At 40.8% G+C, this 7,273-nt stretch overlaps 1 non-coding gene across 1 annotated transcript; it reads left to right on the top strand.

Annotated features, from left to right (window-relative positions):
* Positions 1-6,402: 6,402 nt before the first annotated feature.
* On the top strand, positions 6,403-6,509 carry LOC141598026 (small nucleolar RNA R71). Its single transcript, XR_012523229.1, has one exon. It is a non-coding gene; the product is annotated as a small nucleolar RNA R71 (small nucleolar RNA).
* Positions 6,510-7,273: the final 764 nt, after the last annotated feature.

Raw genomic sequence — 7,273 nt, 5'->3', positions numbered from 1 at the left:
CGAGAGAGACTATGATATAGTTGATACGATATCGTGATCCGTGTTGTTGAGGTAGGTATAGTTGGTGAAGTTTGTGCTAGGAGTTCATGTTCTCTAGGTTGGGGTTTTGTTTTGAGTTTTTAGTTGCGTTGTTGTGTCTTGGTCGAGTTTGTATGTTTGTTTTGAGTATGGGTTGAACTTCGGGGACGAAGTCCTTTTTAAGGAGGGAAGACTGTAATACTACAGTTTTCTATGTCTATGGGTACTCTATCGAGTGGGGTGATGCCCGTCGTTGTGTGCACCAAAAATAAAATTTATATTTCCTAACTACAACTATAGATAGCGGTAGCAGGGTCGAACTACAGGGAGGCGGATGCAATTAATAGTTGTCTCAATTTTAGTCTACGTAACAAATGTGTGGGGGTTTGTTTGAGTTGGTCTATAACTAAAGGCAGTAAAATAAAGTAAACTAAATAAACGGATGAAATCAAGTATTAAAAGGGTGCTAAGATGGTCGGTTCACTATAGTTTCGGCGGCAGTGTACTAGGTAGGTCTAAAACAAACACGTGAGACGGGAAAATAAGAAGTCCTCTCGGTCCATTCTTAACAGGTAGCATCTTTCGATCTCACTACAGGTCCCTAATATCACTAATACTAACTTTCGTCCTGAAAAGTGACTAAAAAGGCTAAATTAACTCATCTTTCGATCTCATTAATCTAGTCGTCTTAATTAGGTAGGTTATCTCCCTTCCCTATCTTTCGATCTTTATTGGGTCGGTCAATTCCTAGGCATTCAACTAGTCGCATGCATTCGATTCGTCAACTATGGAAATTAAATTAACTAAAACGAAGGTAATCTCAGGAGGCCAGTCGATCGACCAGGTAGGACGGTCGATCGACTGGCACGCGATTTCAGTCTACTATTCTACGCCGCCTACTTCTACAGATTTCCTACATCCTAGCACAGGGTATGTAGCTACTCATGACTATGATGAAAACAACAATAAGATTATGGGATAAAACTACTGAATTCATGCTTAAAATAATTAAACAAACAAATAACATAAAACTATAATTTCGGCTTCGGGAAACTAATCTAGCAATTCTATACTATGGATGAACACAGTAACGAAATTGATTAATTGTACAGGAGAAATACCGAATGAAATTGCAGAGAAAGGAAGAATTCCAAAAGCAGGAACGAAGGTAAATTGTATTCGAACAATTATGCCCTAATGCTAAACTCAATATAGAACCCTAATTATTTCTGATAAAAGACTTGATAAAAACTAGATGATTAAAGCTTCCTGTCAGGTTACGTTATATAGGAATATAACGTAACTTTATTCCTAAACCTAATATAGCTTGGGCTTTAGATTTCTCGTTCTATATCTTTAATCTGCGTATCAGCTCATAGCTCGGTCGATCGACCACTGTGACCGGTCGATCGACTGGACTGCAATGAACATGAGCTACTGGAACTCGTGCTCTGGTCGATCGACCATACTGGCCAGTCCATCGACTGAAGTAGCTGATAATTGACTTCTAAATTCTCGTGGATTTGTCTCTCGGGCCTCGAAATGCGCACCAAGCTCATTCCTTGAGTAAATACTTCACGTCAATATGCAATGCAAGGTACTCGGGGACGGATTTAGCTTGATTTCCGCTGGATTCTTCACATTTCTTCAATAATGTACAAAAATACGAAAGTAGACGGAAATAGGGAAAATAGTAGCATAAACTACATAATTGAGCTCTGAAATGCGTGTAAAATAGGGTGTAAAACATCAAATAAATGACACGCATCAAACTTCCCCAAACCAAACCCTTGCTTGTCCCCAAGCAAGAACTAGACTCGATCCTAAAAAATAATGGAACGAGTTCAATCTCAGAGCGAAATGCAAACCGAATAACCTAAACCAATTTAATGCAACAACTAACAATCAATTGGCAATATGAATCATGCAAACGAGTTATGTAGTCGTTAAAAACTGCTGAATCGTCAACTATAGAGACTTATCAATTCGGACTCTCACGGGTTGCTCAAATCACAAAATGAATACGGGTGAGTATATGTAAAAGATAGAAAGAAGTAATATTGTAATGACTCTCACCTAACTACGACCTATAAGAACATGCCTGCAATCTAATATGAAAATGATCTCTACAACCATACATATACATTCCAACCAAACAAATGACCATGACACATGCCGAGGTATATATGGATATGTGAGGTAATGGGTAAGAAGAGGCAAAACAATTATGGGAATGTGAAGGTACAGGTGATCAAGCTAGTGCCTAAACAGAACCATATGACAACATCCAACTTCTTGCTCAAAATCAACAATAAAACCCGGTGCTAATTAGAAGCACAAATCTCACAATCTCCATAATAATTAATCAATCAACTCCCCATAAGATACAAATGCAGCATGGGAGCAAAAATCGCCATTTAATAAAGACTTTGAATTATGCGAATTGATTTTTTCTCGGACTCCAGTCGATCGACCAATGAGTCCAGTCGATCGACCGTCCTTTACAGTACAACACACGTTTCTTTAGCCTCATTTTTTTTTCTTTTTCGAATCATTTTTTTTTACTTTTTTTTTTCTTTCTTTCCTTTTTCCATCTTCCTAACATCATCTCAAAATGAGCATATGCTACCAAAAACGAAGTAACAATCCCAAGAACATAAACTACTAGCTTGACAAGGGCAGGCTAAATGTAGGATGTAGGTAACGGGACAAAAAGGCTATTTTTGGCAGTGTGGAGTTTATGGGTAAAATGAATAAAGGAAAACCTCTACCACATGTGTGAACAAACCACAAACCGAATGCATACAGGTATTAAGCAGATCAAGTTCATATTTATGCATATTGATATAACACGTCTCATAAGGAGTACTACTCACAATCCAGATAAACTGGTCATGGATGTCACCAGTTATAGGCTCTAAAACTCAGAATATGATGTAGTTTGCCAAAAATCTAAGTCAAGTTTCAAGTTCAGCAAATAATTAACGAAAACTCGTAGACTATGCATATATAATTCTACTAATAACATGTAAACTAGCAAGGCTTAAGCATAAACAGATGCAAATGCAATGTCATCATTGAAATACTATCGTTCTGACTTGACCTATATGCAAAAGTAAACATGCATTTATTTTTTGAAATTTTTGAAAATTTTCAATTATTTTTGAAACTTTATATATATATAAAATAAATGCAATGCAAGAGAAAAATGTAAACGTGAAACAGAAATGCAATAAAACATATTAATGCAATGCAAAACCTTTCCCCAAACCAAATCACGCAATGTCCCCATTGTGCAAAATCATGTAATGAAATAAAAAGGAAATGGGAATTTGCGATAAAATAAATAAATAAGACATGAAAAGGACTCAAAAACTCACAAGACTTTAAGCGCAGCAAAAGGAAACCTCCCCAAACCAGCGTGAGCTAGGAGGTTTCAGTAGCCTGTAGTGCTACCATAGGTACCTGAAAAGACAAACAATACCACGCGTAATTCCGAGAAAGCAATAATGAAGCGGTAATTATGTGCAAAGTTAAGAAAATGGGAGAAATCATAAATAAATCAGCGAATAAAGTGGAGAGAAAACTCCCTCAATTCCACAAAACGACCCAACACAGCAGGGGAAAGGTCGTGAACAGTACAGCAGCGACAGTGGTTGATCGACCACATCACCCAGTCGATCGACTACGATGAACAGGAACAGTAGCACCTGGAAGCTGTAGCTCAGTCGATCGACCATACTGGCCAGTCGATCGACTGAAAAACCTGCTGTAACTTTCTAATTTCTTCGAATTAGCTCAATAAAGTGAGCTAATATGGTCTTTTAACCTGCAAATACACATAATAACGCGCCGAAAAATTGCGCAAAACCCAAAATAATAGTCTAGAGTGTTTAAAATCCTAAGCAAACCAAATTAAAGCGAAGTTTCGCTCACACAAAATCGATAAATAGTTTAACGAAAGTAATAAAATGAATGTTTGAAAAAGCATTCGATCAACTAATAGTTGATCAAGAACGGCCACGGAATGGCCCACTTGCTCGGCTTCTGGCTAGAAGAGGTAGCCTCAACAGTGCTCATCTTCTCCCCTGCACTCTTCTCAATTCCAACATCCGCAGAACTCATGGATTAACAGCTTCAACATCCTCCCAAGCAATGACCTCTTCCGGCTCATCAAAGTCAAAATCGGACTCCCTCACTCTGACTGACTCATCTTCAGGCTCCTCATCAGTGCCATAGCTAAGACATCCTAGGCCGCCTCATAAAACGATTGGCTCCTGCACAGTTGGAGCAACATGCGGCTCTTCCTTCCCCAAACCAGCTCCTGCAATATCTAAAACAGACGAATCTTCCTCCAATTTGCTCCCAATCTGGGGCGGAGGTGTTACAACAGGAATAGGCATAGAGGCAGGCATGTCAGAAAGCACAAAATAGGATTTCTTTTCAGAAACCGTATTACACGTTACTGGCCACATGGGGTCTTTCTTCTTAGTTGTCTGAGCAAAGACAATGGAATGCTTCCCTACTTTAAAAGTCAAAGTCCCTGAACCAACATCTATAACTGCACCAGCAGTGTGCAGAAATGGTCTACCCAAATTGATAGGAATGTGGGCATCCTCATGCATATCTAGTACAACGAAGTCAACAGGGAAAAAGAACATTCCTATTTGCACGGGAATGTCCTCTAAGACTCCTATAGGCTGGACCGCAGATCGATCAGCCATCTATACTGTCATGTTGGTAACTGCAAACCTATTCAATTTCAGCTTCCTAGCAAGACTCAAGGGCATTATGCTAATGCTAGCTCCTAGGTCACGTAGTGCCTTCTCAATTGAAAAGGTACCAATATTACAGGGAACGGAAAAGCTACCTGGGTCTTCTAGCTTATGGGGTGCAGTATGGGTCAAATAAGAACATGACTCCTCAGTGAGTGCAACAAAATGCACAGTTTCAAGCGACTTCTTTTTAGATAAAAGTTGCTTCATAAATTTCATGTAAGCAGGCACTTGATTAACCAATTCAAAAAAAGGAACTTGTACATTTAAGCTACGGATAACATTCTCAAACTTATTAAATGATACTTGTTCCTTCGTCGGCACTAATCTCTCCGGATGAGGGGCTGTGAGAAGTAACTTGGCCCTCTGCTCAAGATCTCGCATGCCGGAGTCAGTGGATTTAGGCTGAAAATCCACTACCTTCTCTTTGTTAAAGCTCGAACCCTCTTCAGACCGTCTCAAATATGAACCATTAATCGACATCGGGTCATACTTCGGAACCGGAACGGACCCATCAGCACTCGGGTCTTGCCTCAATATTGTCGGAGTCGTCGTACCCCGAAACAAGTGATCCCTCAAATTACTAAGCATTGGAGGACGAAATTGTTCAATATCAGCAGCGTCCTCAGTCGATCGACCATGTTGGTCAGTCGATCGACCAACTTCTACAGGACCAGAAGCTACTGTTTGTCGCGGACTGGTTGATCGACTGGGTATATCAGTCCATCGACTGATATACCTGGTAACCGCCTTTTTCTTTCCACTGTTCGTTCCAGCTTTCTTTTGACTCTCTTCCGCCTCATCTTTTTTAGCAATGTCCTCGACCATAGTGGGCCCATCGAGTGTAGACTCGCTCCTCAAAGTGATAGCATTAAGGGTCTCCTTTTGGTCCGTCTGCGTCGGTAAATGTCCCGGAGCTCGAGTTGTGTTCTTGTTAGCCAATTGGGCAATTTGGCTCTCCAACATTTTCATCTCGGCCTCTCTAGCTTGAGACTCTTTTATCAACAAGTTTTTAAACTCATTGAAATTAGAACTTTGGGATTGCTGCTGCTGCTGAGGAACATACGGAGGCTTTTGATATGGCTGCTGCTGCTTATGAGGGGGCACATGCTGCTGCTGTTGCTGCTGCTGTGGAGGTGGAGTTGGATTTAGGACATTTTGGCTACTCCACCTCAAGTTTGGATGGATATTCGGCTCATAATAAGTGTTTGTCTGCCTATAATGTTGAAAGGCAGCACAAGACTCATAGGGATGAGGACAATGATCTGAAGCATGTCCCTCAGCTCCACATCTTTTGCAGACGAAAGGACCGTCCGACAACACATTCACATGGTATATCCCTCCTTTTGAAGCTCCTCCCAACTCGTACTTATGAAATCTTGCCGTAAGGGCCTCTAATGCAGCTACAGAAGGGGATTCAACACTCCTCCTTTGATTTCCCCTGGAATTTCCATACTCAGCTTTATGGGTGGCCAAATCATCAATAATCTTCCACCCCTTAGTCTCTCCCATATTCTCCTGGAATGTCCCACTAGCTGGCGCATCCAGGATAGCCCTCTGATCGTCATAGAGCCCATTATAAAATTGATTCCATAGGCTCCATTTTTCGAACCCATGGTGCGGAATAGTTCGCACAAGCTTCTTGAAACGGACCCACGCCTCATGAAAATTCTCATCAGGACCCTGTTTAAAGCTCGTGATCTGAGCTCTAATGGCATTGGTCTTCGAGGCAGAGAGGTATTTCTTGTAAAATGCTAAGGCCAGCGAATTCCAGTCGGTTATCCCATTAGCAGCTCGATCCAAATCTCTATACCACTCCCTTGCAGCATCACGATGCGAGAATATAAACATAGTCTCCTTCACTTGGTCCGGAGTCACACCTGCTGGTGGGGGTATGGAGCAGCAATAATCAATGAATGTATCTGTTAGGCCCAGATTAGCCTGGCCTGACTGCAACCTGGCCTGACCTTACAAGGCTGATTGAGGCAAACAGAGACCGGACAAATCTAACCACTGCCTGGCAGATGAAGAGTATTACAGGATGAATAGGCTACTTAATCCCAGAAGAAAGGCCTGATGGTAAGCACGGAATAACCTGACAGCACACCTAGGCAGGCTGGATTAAGAGCAGCAAAACGGTTATATAAAGATTAATGTTCATGTCCTATTCTCAAGGAAGACCAAGTCTAACTATGAAGCTATATCACCCATGAACCTGGACGTGCAAAGAGGAGAATGAGTTGAAGAATAATCAAAGGAGAACGAGTCAACCGAATTAATAGGGAATGTGCCCTATTAATCCGGTAACAGCTCCAACAAAAGAGGAAGACGTTGGAGATCAATACAACGTTCATATTTGCTTGACTATAAATATTGTAATCTAATATTTGTAATTCATTCATCATTCGTTGAGTAACTTAATAATTTATCTTACATTATTTCCCGAATATCCAATTACATACACAAGATTGATCTCCCCA

Source organism: Silene latifolia, chromosome 8 (assembly GCF_048544455.1).
Source record: "Silene latifolia isolate original U9 population chromosome 8, ASM4854445v1, whole genome shotgun sequence".
Lineage (NCBI taxonomy): Eukaryota > Viridiplantae > Streptophyta > Magnoliopsida > Caryophyllales > Caryophyllaceae > Silene > Silene latifolia.
This window is presented reverse-complemented; position numbering and strand designations above follow the sequence as displayed.